This window comes from Ceratina calcarata, unplaced genomic scaffold (genome assembly GCF_001652005.2).
Source record: "Ceratina calcarata isolate Rehan_Ccalc_2016 unplaced genomic scaffold, ASM165200v1 scaffold9, whole genome shotgun sequence".
Lineage (NCBI taxonomy): Eukaryota > Metazoa > Arthropoda > Insecta > Hymenoptera > Apidae > Ceratina > Ceratina calcarata.
The window spans coordinates 223,074-239,799 of record NW_017180367.1 but is presented as its reverse complement, the minus strand read 5'-3'; the positions used below and the strand labels follow the sequence as shown (position 1 = coordinate 239,799).

The window sequence follows — 16,726 nt, the reverse complement described above, 5'->3', positions numbered from 1 at the left end:
TCTGGCCGGGCTTTTATTTGTCCTCCTTCTTTTTGTACTTCAAACGCAATTAGTGCAGTCAACGCCGAGCTGGTGCGCACCGACGGGGGGGATTATAATGGCAGTGCGTGCACTCTCGCGGCTAATGAGATCCGGAAAAATCAGGCCTTCGGTTTGCGCGCGCTCGAGCGACGCTTGTTAAATGACGCTCGTTTGAACCACGCTTTCGTGTTTTCGGCCACGACCGCTTCCCTCTTTTCCGTTTACAGGCGCACCGACCAGCGCAGTCCTCTCCCGCTCTTTCTGTTTGCCATCGCACTCCATGCATCTCTTTCTCACACCCCCGCCCCAGAGCTTCGCTTGTGATTGTTTGTCACGCATTTTTCGGCACCGAATAGCGCATGCGTTGGAACTCGGGGAGCGAAAGGGTTAGAGGCGCGTTGCCCCACGAACCGGCAGGAACCGCGATGATAATTCACTAGCTGACGAAGCAATTACGTGCGTTGTTCGCGCCATTGACTGACGTTTTCCTTCAACCAGCTGTTCCACTCTCATTGGAAATGTAGTGCAAATAATAAGCCGCGTGGGCTTTATGATTTTTGGTGGGTCAGGAGCAGGAGATTGACATTCCTTGCGGGGGACGTGAATAGATGTCTTGATGAGTTGCGTTTAATCTACATGAATGTCGAAATTGATGCAAAGTTAATCTCTTCATGAAAGAAAAGCACTTTGTCCTATCATGAAATTGTCATTGTTTAGCACGTTCGATAAATCAGTAAATAAACCCTTGAGTAAATAACTCGATCAATAGAACATTGTATCAGTAATATCAAGAATAAACGTGATAGCAGTCAATAGTTAGCAGCAGGAAATACTTATTATGAAACGCTCTATCGTCGCACCATACGATTATTATAGTATGCGAACGGAAAGTGCGAAAACAATGGACAAATATAATTACAAAATCAATTTTCTACATACATTCTTGTCGACGTACACACGTATATTAATAATAAAATTAAATTGAAAACGATTTCGTATTAGTAAATAACTTGAAATCTCTGCAACAGAGAAATAACAAAACCGAAATTGAACACAAATCACTATAATTAATATTTTATTATCTTCAACTTCCTTTACAAACTCTGTTGTAAACATTTTATCCAGTTTAAATTAATACATTTGTATGAATGACAATATTTTAAAATAACAAACCGTCTGATATTTAATCATGAACTCTCTGTCATAATTTAATTCTCCATCTGTTTTTATACAAATAATACATTTCATCAAAATCTTTTACTTTCATTTACTGTACGTTGTATTAATCATTAAACATCTGTTATACTAATTTTCAAAAATAAAAAATATCACTTTATAAAGTATTAGTTTAAGAATTTTTGGCTTTCGAGCAGTTCTCTGGTCTAGAGATGGAACATTAAGTTATTACAATATTGTAAACATGTGAGTTTGCATATTGCTTCTGCGTAACTATATTATGTTTGAAAACAGTTTTATTATCAAGTTTTCATATTAATATTGTTATTAAAAAACTTCTTACGCCCTGTGAAATTTTTAAATTATTTCTTACAATTAAACGATGTTGTAAGATTTAAGAGCGACTTTGTTTCAGAGTATTACGTTTGAACAAAATTACACCTTTCACGGGGCGTAAGAAGTTTTTAATATTAATATAAAAACTTTATAATAAAACTGTTTTCAAACCTAATGTAGTTAAACAAACTTCATTTCTTTAAATACACCCCTCATTAAGGGTTGTTCCACCCGACGAAATGCCTTTTCGACATCAAAAGGTCAAGTACATATCCGTGATACAGTTCGACATTGAAAAAGGGTGCGGGCTCTCGGACTAAAAACACATCATTTAATCGGAGTATGGTACATGTACGGGTCTGTCCCACGGCTCGCAGGGTTGTGCGCGCAGTCAAATGAGCATGGTCTTGGTACGAGGGTTGCGTTTAGCGAGTCCAGACTCGCAACCGTGAAAATTAACACCAGGCAGGAAAATTGTTTTTCCAAACCAAACGTGTTCCGTGATCTGCTTTCGCGGATTAAAATTGAATCTGATCAAAGGACGCGCCTGTACCGGGTAACAGAATCTTTCTGTCGATTTCCTTTCTGTCTCTGTCATGTTCTGAATCATTCATAAAATAATTAAATATTTGATGTGTGGGAATTAATAATTCTGCTTTCGTGTCATCAGTTACACGTCCAGTTGAACATGATTATTTAATTCGTTTAAGACGTGAATTAATTAATTCAGTTAAAATCGCGACGAAGCTCGACGTTATGTTACCGGGAAAATTCGAGGATCGCTTTCCTTTCGAAAATTTTCAATTGTAAAGAGAAACTGGGGGTTAAAGAATTCTCCGCATAAAATGTGGATTTGAATTATGAATATAATTCTTGAAATCTATTATAAAAGTTAACAATCGTGTTCTAATTCCTGGAAGTTAAGAATCTCGTGAGCGCGGCAGAAAGAAGGAAGGAAAGCAACGATTAGGCAAGCATGAAGAATTGAACGGACCTAACGGGGTTTAAACAAGGAGAGGAGAAATTTGGTGGAAGAACAAATTCAGAAGGATTGATGAGGAATCAGGTGGCTTTTACTAACGAACGTCATTTGGCCCTTGGCGTGGCTTTCGAGCGTACATTCGTCGCGTATTCGGTTATTTGTTCGGTCAAGTCCCGAGCGAGAGCCGAAGTGAAAAACAATCGGCACCGGCTCGACTGAATCGAGCCGGATCCGCGGTGGGAGATAAATAGTTCATTTGGTTCGAGCGGACAATGAAACATAAATTTGTGATGCCGATGGGAAGGTAAAGAGGGTTGGTCAGATTCGACAACGACGATTCATTATGGTTTATCGTTTAAAAGAGATGAATGAAGATGCAACCGGAGAGACGACCGAAGTGGAATAGAGGGAAGAAAGGGTGTGGAGCGTAGGGAGGAAGAACGAAGCAAAAGGACGGCGAGGGTATTAACCGAGCGGAACAAAGGTATTTCGTGTCCGAGGGGGATAAATAAAAAGTGAAGAAAAGACGCGGCTCAGAAAGTGTGGAGAACGCGCGAGCCACGACGGGTTCTCTGGTCTGGTGTTAATGGAATAAAAAGGTAAACTAGCGAATAAAAATAAATTCGCGGATTCAGAGGTGGGATTGAAACGAGGGATAGTCTCGTTTGGACGTGGGGGGACTCGCGTATGAAAGGGTGGAGGATGGGAAAAAAAGCGTCGGACCGTCTCTATTCATGCAGATGCGCATAGAACGAATGGCACAGGAAGATTCGTCGCGTAGTTTCCTTTAACCCTCTTTTCACTTCACGGTTCCTCTGTTTCCCTCTCGGCTTTCGTGATTTTTAGCGCTGAAAGAAAACAAAAGAAACGAAAAATAGAACAGCTGGTCGGCGCGGTAACAGTACTAATAATAAGGGGGAATTCAATCTTTTTTAATTAGTACCTCGCCGGTCGCGATTGCGCACTCGACCTACGCTGCCGCGTTTGTTTGCTCGTGCGCTAAGCATCTTCCGTTCGTTCTACATGGCTAGGCGCGGCACGGCGGCGCGGCGCGGGCAACGAGAGAGCTTTTTAATTAAAAGGCACAGCGCCACGGTAGCAAATTAATTGTGCGCGCGTATTGTTTACTATTTGTTCGTGCTCCAGGAAAACAAGAGATTAATAATTCGCCGTAGACACGCGTATACGTGGACCCGTGCGCCATATTACGCGGTCGCTTGCTCTGGTTATCGCGAATTGCTCGGTGGGGGGAAAAATAAAGAACAGTGACGAGAACGATTTAATTCGCGACGCTTCGATTGACTCGAGGCTACGTGGTTTCCGGCGAGCGTTTCGCTGCGTTGAAAAATATTTATCCTGCTTCTTCGTCCACGAAGCGTCAATAATCCGTAATTAGAGCGAGGAGGACCGGAGTCGGAGCTCACCGAGTTCAAAAAAAGGGAAGGTAGGAAGTAAAAAGGAAAAACGCACAGCTCGAACTCCAGCTACTTTTCAAACAATTGACATCGTTTAAGGGCGCTCGTCGCGTGACAAAGGGTGTTCGATGCTTAAGAAAGGGCGCACAAACCTTCCGCGAAGGGCTGTGCGGGTCAAATTGAAGTGGCGGCCGTACCGTCGCAAAAAAGGCGTCGCATGGAGCGACATTTTATTTTGCCCCGTCGTTTCTCACCGCGGAGCGCCGCGCCGTTCCACTCCTCCGTCCTCGCGACGAGACGAAAGGACGACGACGTTGAGCCCGGTTTCTCTCCTCGTCGTCGGTCTCTCAGTTGCTGCGTCCTTCTTGGGCTCCCTTCGGATTTACTGCTCCGTGGACTCTCGAGCCGCGTCGCATTGTACCTGAGAATGTCGGCTGTACGCAGGGAATGAAACACGAACTTCGCTCCTACCCTCGATACAATTAAATCGTGCAGAGAGGGAAAGCTTAATCCGCGAAATTCCTCGAGTGTCACGCGTCTCTTCGATCGTTCGAAGAAAATGAACAGCTGCCCGAATATATTCGAAACCCTTACAAGCGTGATAAGCTTTACGGTCATTCTCGTTAATTTTCAACCGGACGCGTTTTTGACGACGACCTAATAAATTTAGAGCACGACCCTTACGCTCGACGAGCAATGATTTATGAAAGATCCGGTTCGATTATCCCGTTGATTAATTTACCACTCCAGGCTCTGATCGATTTCCGATTTATCATAAATGTCCTCTCACGTTGGCGACGGCAGTTCTTTCAGAAGAGATCCCTCGCGGGACGCCCCGAGAAAAGGACGCTCTCGAAAGACGCCGCCAGCCAGCCAACCAGGCGCAAATTGACTTTAATGGTTAATCAGGCCGTGTCAGCCTTGGCAAATTTTTCGATGATAACGAATAAGCAGGATGGGGATATTGGCGCAGTGACGTGGCATCCGCTTCTGCTCACGCCGATATATACCTCCACCAACCTACGATTCACGATGTATATACACGTATATGTGTATACATATACATATATATTGTATCTGTTGGTATGGGGCATTCATCACTCGGAGAGGTCGGGTGCGCAGACCCTGGGGGTTGAAATATAACCGGAACGCGTATTTTTTATCCCTATCGACGTTTAATTAAAAGTTGGCCACAGTGCGCGTGAGAGAGAAATCATGGGGAACTGTGACGAGGGTGAGTCTCGCTTGCTTCTCGCTACGATTTTCATCTCCGCTCCCATTTCTCGTTCCTCTATTGCTCCGCTGCTCTATTTCTTGTTTTTTTTTTTTTTTTCCCACTGATTTTTGTATTTTTTTTATGAAGTGCGGTAAGTCTTACGATTACATTTTTAACGGAGAGACACCGATTCCTGTGCATGCGTCCGATAATGAGAGACAGATCTTCGCTTATCGGTCCCTTCCGCCCAATTAAAGACGAGCTCTTCCGGGAGTCGCGCGAACCCTTCCGTCATCCCGCGGTAATGGGCCGAAAAGTGATTTCAGACGATTCTGACGAGGATGTTTCAAACGTCGTTTAATTCAGAAGTCCCGCCGTCTCTCGTTCCGTGTGACACTCGACAACTGCGGGAAATCGTTATCTGGAATCTTCTTGGAGCGCTGGAATAGAAAACGCGCGCCGCGACGCGCCGTACCCTTCTCCTCTAAAGAGAGAGAAAGAGAGAGAAATGAAAAAGAAAAGTCTCGCCTGGAGGAGAACGCGAATCTGCCTACTTGTTCCTTCTCGCGCAGCTCGTGAGCCACGAGTAACGAGGTGTGTTATTTCATACCCCCGGGGCGGACCTTAGGCAATTTTCGTTACAGCGTAGGTTTCGTCGACATTCTTCGACGGCTTCTCCCCGCGTTCTCTTACCTCGATTATACCGAACACGGTGCACAGGTAGAAGGCGCCATGAAACAGACTGCCTTCCGAATCGCACAATGTAATTCCATTCGTTCCATTTTTCTCTTCTCGACACATTCTACGAACACCCCGAAGAGAATCGAAAGCATCCCTTTCCCAATTCCTTATTGTTTCGCGTTTTACCTGTGGTTGAAATCGGGTGAGTAGATAGATGCACCCACGGAGACCTTTCAGGAGAACGGAGCACCTTGTAACTCGATTCTCTCTCGGTGGGATCCGAAGCTAGCATCGAGGGCAAGGAAGTCTCCTTTGTTGGCCCCCTCTCGTAGCGAATCCATGTCGCCGAGGTTTCATCAGACTCCGTCGATTCCGACCATTCGAAATGATTAACTCGCGCCGCGAGTAAACCTTGATAAAGCGCGCTACCGCTGATTATAATTCCGAACCAGGCGTCGTGAAAATTCATGAAAACAGGGAAGACAGCAACGGCGGGTCTCTACAGCAACGGGGAAGAGCAATTTCGGCGCCCCGGTTTGGGAAACGGTCTCGCGAGGCCTCTCGACCTCCCCCACAGTCCTCTGATTTCTCTTCTCTTATTCTCATCGCGTTTGACACAGGGTGACAAAGGAGAGGCAGCCTTTTATGGCGCCCGGTGTCATCATCGTCGGCCCACGAAACGAGGAAGCGGAGCACTCGAAAGGGGACGATGGACCGGAGCCTATGGTCGATAGAAGTTTATTGCGAGGATGCAAGAGGCTAGTGCTTCGATCGGATCTGCTGACTCGTGGTTAAGAGGAGATGAATAAAGGATACGACGAAAAGGCAAAATGTGGCTGACTCGGAAGATGCTGGGAACGTCCGGTGTTTCTGATGGACTTTGAACACGACGTCGTTTAGCATGTGTATCTCAGCAAAGCATTTTTCGCTTCTCTACTCTCAGTTTCTGGTCTGTCTTTTTTTTCTCAGTATTTTTTTTTTTCACTTTCTTCTTCCTCGTTACGCCTTACTTGAACTCTTAAGCGAAACCACCGTGTATCCGCCTATCTGTATGTATAGAGGTACGTACATACATATACATGTACGTATCAACTCCGCTGGCTGTGCCTTATAGAAAAGGGTAATCCTGCCATCCACTTTTCGTCCCTTCGGGGATTTCAAGAACGCTTTTCCGCCCGGTCGACCACCATCGGCGACGCCACCGGCGCCCCTCACCACCGTGGATATGAATAAATATTAGAATTTTGTGGATAAGCCCCGTTTTACGAGGAGATACTTGTTTCCTCGACGACGACGACCTCGATAGATCGATTGAACGATCACTCGCCCTCTGTCGTTTCTCCGCTCTTCTCGGAATCGGGCCTCACTCGTTTCACGTCGCTCGAGCGGCACGTTCCCCGCATCGACGAGTTATTATATTTCAGTTCACTGGCTGGAGTCGTGGTCGATAGTCTTCCAAACGTCTGCTCCTTCCGAGTGGGTGGGCAAGTATCTAATAAACTTGTTCGCGCTCTCTTCAAGTAATAGAATTGTCATTTGTACAGAAATAGAAAAGATAGTTAGTCATCGGTTTCAACAGGAATTTCATATTTTTATGAAATAGAGGTATGAATCATCCGCTTTGGAATATTTTACGCCGCTCTCTCGAATGACAATTTAATTCAGTTCCACCCTCGACCAGCTTCGAAACCCATTACATGCGCCTGAATCGCGTTAAAGGGAGAGGGAGAGAGAGAGCCGGATGCGAACGGGGCGCAACAGAAGGAAAAAGTCCGTAGAATAGCCGGTTAAAGAGAAGGAAAAGGGAAAAAGTCGGTGGATAACCAACGGTTGGACAGGTACACGGGGTCAGCGGGCAAAAAGCGGATAGGAAAAATGGAGAAAAACCCGGCACCGACAGTGCTGCACTTGACGTATGGTGCACGAGATAAGCGTGCAGATTGCGCAAGACTAGGCTCTCCGGTTGTGACCGCGGATCGAAGGCGGAACAGAGCGAGGGAGAGGGTGGAACGGGGTGAGCCAAGACACCCTGCGGTCCACGCCGTTTCCAGGCGTGCTCGGTAATAATATTACTCTTACGTGTGTACTGAACTCATTCTCGTAACCTATATCTTGATCCGGCGAACCGTGTATAATCGATTCCTCGGAGCAAGAATTACATAGCTTGCGAGCTGGTCGCGCGCGAACTTCGAGTATCTTACGACCAAACTGTAGTAAAAGGATAAGAGGATTATTTGAGGGCGTTCGAGCGAGTCAGAATTCGCAAGAAGAGTGTCAGGAATCGGATTAAATTAGATGAGCTAGAAAAACGGGGAAGACCGAGTCACTTAATCAGCCGAATCTACTAGTCATCGGGAGTCGTACAGGAGTGAGATTCTGGGGGACGGTGCTGAACAGAGAACTGGTCCTCGGAGATTCACGCACAGTGGGAGGTAAACGGAAAGCCTGTCGACTGGAAAAAGACAATGGAAGGGGAGGTGTTACCGAGGACCAGAAGAAGTAAGGAAAAGGACAGTGTTCGGGGATGGAGATGCTTGGGACCACAAAAGGGGATGTCGAAAAGACTAATACGCTGCTCTGCACACAAACTGACGTAGAAGTAGCCTGTGTACATGGGGTCAGGTAGCGTGCTTACCAAGGGTCTCAGATGCGAGCAACGAGAATACATAATTACAATGTCCTCGCGCCTGCTTGGGGAATCGCTCTCGGAGGTTAGCTAAATCCACTCGGTAATCTAGGCAATGTTACCCTTGGGGACGGTACCGTGGGCAGACGTATCCGTGGAAAAGCTGGAAGGAGGCTGCAGAAGGTGTGTAACTGAGAAGCAGTGTAACGGTTGACTGTTGACTCGTTCAACAGCGTGAATTTTACGCGATCATTTCCGATTAAGGCGCTACGCTAGTTCGTATCTATTCGATTCTAAAATTTACACGCGCTATTAAAACGGGATCCAATAATCGTCCTACGATCTCATTCTCCAGCAATTTATGCGTACGTAGCTGGTTTAAGGAGTAGCAGCCAACCAAAACTCAGACCCCGTAAATAAAAGGGAAAAAGTGGTCGTAAAGACATCTCTACGATAAGAATTACGAGGCCACGTTACGTATGACAGCTGTCGCTGATAAACGAATTCTTTATCGAACATAAAACCTGGAACGTTGAATTGATCGTATTAATCTCGAACGAATCGTATGAAGCGTGATGAAATCTAGATGGACACAAGTCGGCGCTGATTCAAGAAATCGAGAAAAGTTAAGTGTCGCCCATTTGAGATATCTCTTATCGATGACCTTTTGCCACGTACACTCGTCGAATGAGTAACGTGACCCCTGTATATCAATTTCCGGATAGATAGCAGTCTGCATATACTCACTGTACAAATTTTCCGTAATCCGAATTGGGAATACATGTGCATATTTATTTCAACGAATTATCGTATCATTTAGTCGAATCTTCGATAAGGTAGTGTCGAACATACTCTTCAAAACTGGTTCGCGTTTGAATCTAAGAGGAAGAGGATTCATTTTGCGATCATTGACTTCAAATTGCGTGAATGAATGGCAGAGGGGAGTCAGTCTAGCCGCGATCGCACCGCAGAAAGCTACGGAAGTCAGGCCGAAAGGGTGTGGTTTTATCAGTCGAGCCCGCCTGCCCGCTTTTCTCTTGCCTTTCGTCAGTGCACGTGTGCACTAGCGAAATCGTTTCTATTCTTCTGGCTAGGACGCCAATGGCTGACGTAACATTGGACGCAGGAAGAGAGCACGGGGTGGTTTCCCTCCCCCTTGAGCCGAGTATAAACGACTTAGCGAACTCTAACGTACGATTCGTGACCGCCCTTGTGAATGGGGTGCCCCCCGTGGACCCGGGCCATCGAGAGAGAACAAGAGAAAAAGAGCACCTCACGTTGAAAAATTGCGAGCCTCTGCAAGTTCCACGAGCATGTCTCTTGGACACGGGAACGAACGACCATTACGATTTATTTTATCGGCAGAGTTGGAGTGTATCGTTTTCTAGTAACGACTTGGAGAGTTTAGCATTAGGGTGTTAGGGGTTTTCTTGGCGATCGCAGCAGGATTTAGAATTCTAACGTTAGGAGCTGCCTTGCTTGTTACCGATGAGTTCCATTAGGGAATATTTATGGTTTACCCCGAATCGTTCGTGAAAATTTTAGCTACATCAAATGTCCGTGGTACATGCGAACGCATAAGTAACAAGCGGAACTTTCCAGTAAGCGGCAACTGGCAGAATCCCGTTCTGACCGAGGAAATTCAAATTCCCGCCGGGACAATTAACAAGCTCGGCCGTGCTTGCGGTAATCGTATATTTCCCGCAAGCCGCCGCGTAATTGCGCTAACGCCACTATCCGCTAGAACTACGTTGCCCATTTGCGCTGAGTCTGTTCGAGGAACCGGCTTCCTGAAACGTCTCCCTGATTTCCATACGAACACCGCCGTCGTTTCCTGCGTATATTTCTTCTTGCAGGTTCTTTCACGTGTGCTCGTACACCTTTCTACCGCCGTTAATGCTGGCTTCCTCGTCAGAGAAACTCTCGTCGTGCGTCATCCAGTCGCTCACGGTTCCCCTTTGCGAAAGCGGTGCACTGTTTCCCTCTCACAAAGCTGATCTCTAAGCTGGTGCACCGCACGCGCGTTCTTCCTATGTCTACATGCTTAAGTCATGTTACGCGTCACTCAAGACCACGCTCCACCCTCGTGCTGACCACAGACCCCTTGTGCTTCCTGTTTTCGCGTACACGCGGTGGGCAGAGTGTGAACATCTGTGTGTCTGTCACTGAACGTGTATGTACGAGGAGAAAGAGCAAAGCGAAAGGACGGAAAGAGACGGAGATGGAGGGAGGATGTGCGGGCATTAAAGCTCGCCATCTGGTTTTCCCATGACCCGGTTCTCGACTTACCGAGTTTTCGTTGTTAAGCCCCGGACTAAGCACGCGACAATCGATACCGCAGCGGTCTAGTCCAGTCGGAAAAATCAACGGGAGTAACTCGACCGAAAGAAGCATGCTGACCATGTTTCGTGACACGATACCTCCAGCTGGGAATCGCCGATGGGCTTAATACCTCGCACCAGCTGGTAATTAACTTTTCGCTCGGGTTGCAGGAAGGTAGCTGGCCAGGAAATTAATTTGGCTAGCTGCTCGTGGTGGGACATTGGCTTTCAGGGGTGTTTAGGGAGTTTACGAAAGTTTGTTTTGTCCATCGATAACAGACGGGAACTTGAATTCTATTTCGATAAAAACCTCCTCCCTCTATGAAAATTTTCTTTCATGATATTCCGGCAAATAATTCACGCATAACTTTTATGACAACGAAATAAGTTTAGTTTTTATTCAAGATAGAACATTACTTTATTTCATTCATGACTCTCGTCCACTTATCACAGTAAAGATTTTAGCACATTGTACAAATAAAAATTACATCGTGACAGCGGCGTGATAAAAGTAAAAGACAGACGTGTCGTATTTGGAGTTCGTTTCTCGTAAGCGCAAAGGACAATCGGGATCTCCGCGTGGAAGGAATGACGTGCGGTTTCCTCTAGCGTTTATCAGCAGAGAGATTTGCAAAGATTGCAGCAAGGAAACGATCGATTGAATTACGTGACTCTCGTAGCGATGACTCCGTGGATTCCTGTTGATCACGGTGCATTGAACGGGCACCGCATGGCATTTGTCGGAAGAATGTGTCTGCGAAACGATAATTCTTCACGCAAGAAGCTTTCCGAGATTATATTGTATGGAGCGCTTAATTGCAACGCGTTGTGCATTGTAATAGATTCATAATAAAGGGTTGAAGCTTGCTAATTTATCAGCGTATCTCGGCATCACGCCAGCACAAGTCGCGCACTTACTTGACACATCTTCAAAGTCGCCGAGAGAATAAAGCGTGATCGTATAAATTTACAAACTAGACGTAAATAATGGAACTTAATCATTCGAGCTGTTTGTAAATTGTCAATGTCGGAAAAATTGCATTGCTCGGTCACAATCCCTCGAATCCCAAGAGCCCTCTTAGAAGAAACATCGGGATACGCCGAGGCGCGGAGAGGATATAATAAGAATGGGAGTCGTGCATGCTAAGCGCGCCGCGGCGTGTATGCAAGCAAAGTGAGTTATAGAGTAACGAGCGGGACTGACGAGTCGGCAACAGACCTCGTATACATACTCTTATGCACACGCGCACCTTGAGGAGGAATCGTGCTTTCTCCGCTTCGCACACGCTCGCCGCGCATACGCGTACATACCCGCGAGGTTGAGGGTGCTCCCCCGTCGCTCTGCTCCGCTCCGTCCGGCGCGGCGCGCAAGAACTTATCTGTGGAAGCGGGAAACGCAATAGAAGTAATAACATCCCTTATTACGACGTTACACGCGATACGGGATCGCGAGTTCGTGTTTCACGAACGTACCGCGTCGGCCGTGCACCCAGTTCCCTGTACTTAGCTCACCTACGTACCTCGGTCTGCCCCTTTCGCGCATACACCAGCCCGGTGCCTGCGAATATGCATACGCACACGCCGGCATTTGCATGCCCGAATAACGTACGCGCCAGCGCGGTCAGCTATCTATCCATAAATAAACAGGTGTGACAACGGCACTCGTGTGCGTTACATATTTAATCCGCGTTCGTCTCCTTGGAGACCACGATATCCTCCTAATGTGGTTTCGTACGCGAGCTAATGCCGCCGCGCGCTTGTGTACGGGGTAACTTAACTTATGCGTGTACATGCATTTGCACGATTTGCGAGATGCGACTGCATTTCTCCGTGTACGGAGATACACCGAAAGTACAGACTTGACTAAAAATAAATTTCGTTGATTCAGTAAGTGTACGTCAGCGACGAAAGTTAGTGACTGTGAAATCAGGTTTGACGAAGAACATTGTCGACCATCTTGATGCATCGGAACTGGCTTTCTCTCTCACGCTGTGCGCGGCGTAACGCAGCACCGCTTTGGGCTCTCACTTAGCTCGTTCACGTGTGACAGGCAGAGGCGTTGCGACAGGACGTAACCACGGGGATGAGATTTCTTTTTACCGGAGAAGAATGGATGGAATTAATTGGCACTTTGCTTCGAAAGTCACTTGGTCATCGTCCCTGTAATTAGGCGTGTACGAGGGACGTTCTTGGGGCAATGACTGGAAGGAAATGCGGAAATCGCGCGTAATGTTTCTTCGGACGTAGTTCCATGAGAATGGCTGTTGTGCAAGGCCATTCAACAGTAACTGCATTATGGTACTTACCACACTGATGCCGTTTCATGTGCCGCTCTTATGCAGAAACGTACTGGTTCGGTTCATTACTCGCAGGATCAGATATTTTACAAGATACATTTTTCACTAGCACTGATACTGCTTCTCAAGTATTCAGAAAGTAATTTTTTTTTTAATCAGCATTCGGACTCTCATGGGAGATTCATTTAGCTATACATGGGAATATACGAAATAAAACAATACACTTTCTGTCTCCATCGTTTAAATTTTTAAATTGCACATTTTGAGTAAAGAAACAAATACATCGGCGAACATTCAGAAAGTAATAACCAATTTCTAAAGCTTGCGTTTAGACTTTTCGTCAAATGTGTAAACGATTAGAGCGAAACGTACATATTTGTGCTGTAAGTGTGACGCACGGGAGTACACGTAAACCAAGTAAGAGAGAAATGTGCTTACGTGAAATATTTAATGGTTGTGTGAACCGCGTCGCTGGCAATCGCTGCTGAAGAGGGTTGATGAATTTGTTCGGAATAGAGAAACAGTGAGGGTGAAGGCTTCGCGTTCGGGGATATGTTCTTCCACACCGGGAGGTCGAGATTTCGCTAGCGGGAAAACGAAAGACCGCTGGTGTGTATATACACGGGCAGGCGAGCACCGCGAGGAAAGGGGTGACTCCCGTGCCCCTTCAAAGGTCTCTCCGACGTTTCTGATAAAATCCACCCCAACCAAGTCGGAAGGGTGGCTCCTGCCATGGCTTACGCCCTGGAAAATTCTTGCTTGCGCGGCGCGCCGCGGTACAGCTCGAATAACTGTATCGACGCGTGTAATATCACCGGAGGGTACTAATTAGTTGTACAAGCCCCCTCCCCCTACCCCGGGTGGTTTTCACCGACAAGAACGCATCGCGTCAGCGTTCGAGAGATGATTTTTAGTTTGTTTTTCCAACCAACGGAGGCGCGGGATTTTTATCGCTTTGCTGAGTGGTCTAGACATCTCGTTACTTCTTGACGGATTCATAATAATTTACCGTCTGTTTCTCCCTCGCGTCATTTCTGCACATCGTATTGTAATTTTACTTTAAACTGCGATTGTGGGAAACACTAAAACGGTATGTGCCCGTACAGAAGCGACATTAAGTGATGGAAAAGCTGTTGTATACTATGATTATAGTTTGAGTAAGTTTTGAAAGAGTGAAGGGAATGTACAATTGATCTCTCGCACGGGTTCCTGGAAACGACACTTTTTATTCCTATACGTCTCGTAAAAACATTGCGACCCCTTTATATATCGTCTTCGTGGTTTTCACGATTCTTACAAGAGTCGCAGCCGGAGCAACTGCAGCGGGACGAGGCGTATTTGCCCTTCGATCCGCGGCAATTATATAAGGGTCTAGCCGGCGAGATAATAAATCAGTCGTCTCGGACGGTTATCCCCTTGGCTGTAATATCGCGATATTTAGGAAGGCCTGAGCATGACAGTTTTATCGTTTGCCGCCACAGATCGTGGAAGAATATTCATTTAACTCGTAAATCACCGACAAACCGCTTCCCTTAAGTGACTACCAGATGATTATCAGCCCTCTTCGCGACGCGTGAAGTCGACCAGAATTTGCGGATACAAACGTAGATCGAAGCGGTGAGCTTTCGCGCTTCGCGGCACGCACAGTGTACATATACGCGTGTACGATCTTCGATTCTTCTTGTTGAGCTTAGGAGAAAAGGACGTACGCCATCGATCGACGCAACCCTTGAAATAGGAAGAAAGTAAGCAGCAATCAGACGAGGGGCGGTCGGGAAGAGAGAGAGAGAGAGAGGAGACGGGGGAACCAGTGGATAAATCAGTCGGAAAGCGCTTCGTTTAGCCGCGATATCGTGGTATCCTCGAGAATCCTGTTGGCGGAAGGGATTCTATTGCGTTCCAACGGCATCGAGTCGAGTAGCGTCAGCAAAGGCGCGTTTCGAATCTCGATCTACTTATTCCATCCGAGGGGTGGGAGAGCATCTACCTCGACGTAGTTCGCCCGCGTCGCGCTGGAATTTAAAGGCAAATTTCTTTTCCGTTTCCCGTTCCCCGTCCTCCCCCTTCTTTCTCTCTCTCTCTCTCTCTCCCCCGCTTCTGCATTTTTCCAATTCTATCTCGCTGGTTTCCCCTGTTCGAACGTCTGCACTAGTCTCATTCTATCTTAGCTGCGTATCCCGTCGCCTTTTATTGCATCGGCGCTTCCCCAGCGATCATCGATATCCGAGGCAAACAGCTGTAAACTTCCATTAAACCTGCTCGTCCCGTCGATGCATCTTCCTCGCGTATAACGTAGGTACGGCCTCCCTTCTCCCTGTGATCAGTGCTGAGTTTGTCCTCTTCTTCTCCATCCCCTCGTTCGGAAAACGCGAGACCGATCCTTCTCGCCGGCAATGCGACGGTATTACGCGGAATTATTTCGAGCGCACTAGAGATTTATTCGTTCGGGATGAAGTGGGTACAGGGTTGGAGGTCAACTCGAGTAGATCGATAGAAATGGATAGTTTCTGAATATTCTTCGATGTCTCGCGGAGGTGAAAAATGAAAATTGGAAAAGCGGTATTTGTACGTGCAAATAAGAGGGCACAAAGTCTACAGCAGTTCTCTTATTATTTTATTTGTCAACAATGTCTGTTTATGTAGCATTTACGAATCCGTCGTTGCGCAAAAATGTATTCATTGGAATTTTCTAGTTAGTACGTTAATGAATACACATCCTGTGCTAACTCTCTTATAACGAGTTTAAATACTTCGATAAACTGAAGGTAGTCCGTTTTCCTGCCCGTATATTCTTCGCCGCAAGAAACGACATTGGTCGTTAAACGCAGCAGGCAATCTCGTTGATGAAAGAACGGCGCGCGCAAAACGTATCCACCAGCGTTGCGCAGCGCTGTGGCGAACTATCAATTATACTTAGCAACGATAGAAGTAGAAGCTTCGATACGCCGGTAGATTAGAACCGAAGCATGCTATTATTTGAATACTTTAAGGCTATCACGGTGCTGCTCGTAATGATGGCCTCTGAATGGCTTCAATCTAGTCGAAGATTCCTCTCCAGCCACTGTTTCCCGGAAAGAAGATGGAAGGCGACTTGTTTATTCGAGGCAACGTCTTCTATTCCCCTTAGCGGACAATAAGATCCTTGCGATTTAAAAGCGTTCGCGTTTTTTAGTTGGACTACAATACGTCCAGACAGAATTGTGGTTTTCTTGGAGCCGGATAAACAACGATGTATATTAATAAGGTCGCATCCTTGATTCGTCAGCCACGGGTAAAGCCTGCTCGGTGGATTGTTTTATTCCACAGAGCGGCTAAGAAACAAGACACCTAATTAATTGGACTGGTCGCGGGGGGGTTGGGGGCGGTACGAAGGCGATGAACAAAAGGAGACAAGCGTAATCGCGGTCGGTGACACCCACGTTTCGTTATTAGAGTGTCGATGAACTTCCCAGACGCGTAACGACCCCTTCTCCGTGGTCGAAGTGAAAATTAGAGGAAAGAGGCAGTCGCTAATGCCACGCGAGCTGCTCCGGGCATCTTCTGACAGCACGATATCTCCCGTTGGTTTCGTGACGCGAAACGGCGACGTCGCGACGCCCATGACGAGTACAAGGTGTATTTTTAACGAGGTAGTCGCGCTTACCAGATGCTGCTC

General features: G+C 46.7%; 1 protein-coding gene across 8 annotated transcripts in view; it reads left to right on the top strand.

Moving 5' to 3' along the window:
- Positions 1 to 16,726, top strand: part of LOC108631405 (latrophilin Cirl) — a 338,358-nt gene that overhangs the window by 141,154 nt on the left and 180,478 nt on the right. The window lies entirely within an intron of this gene.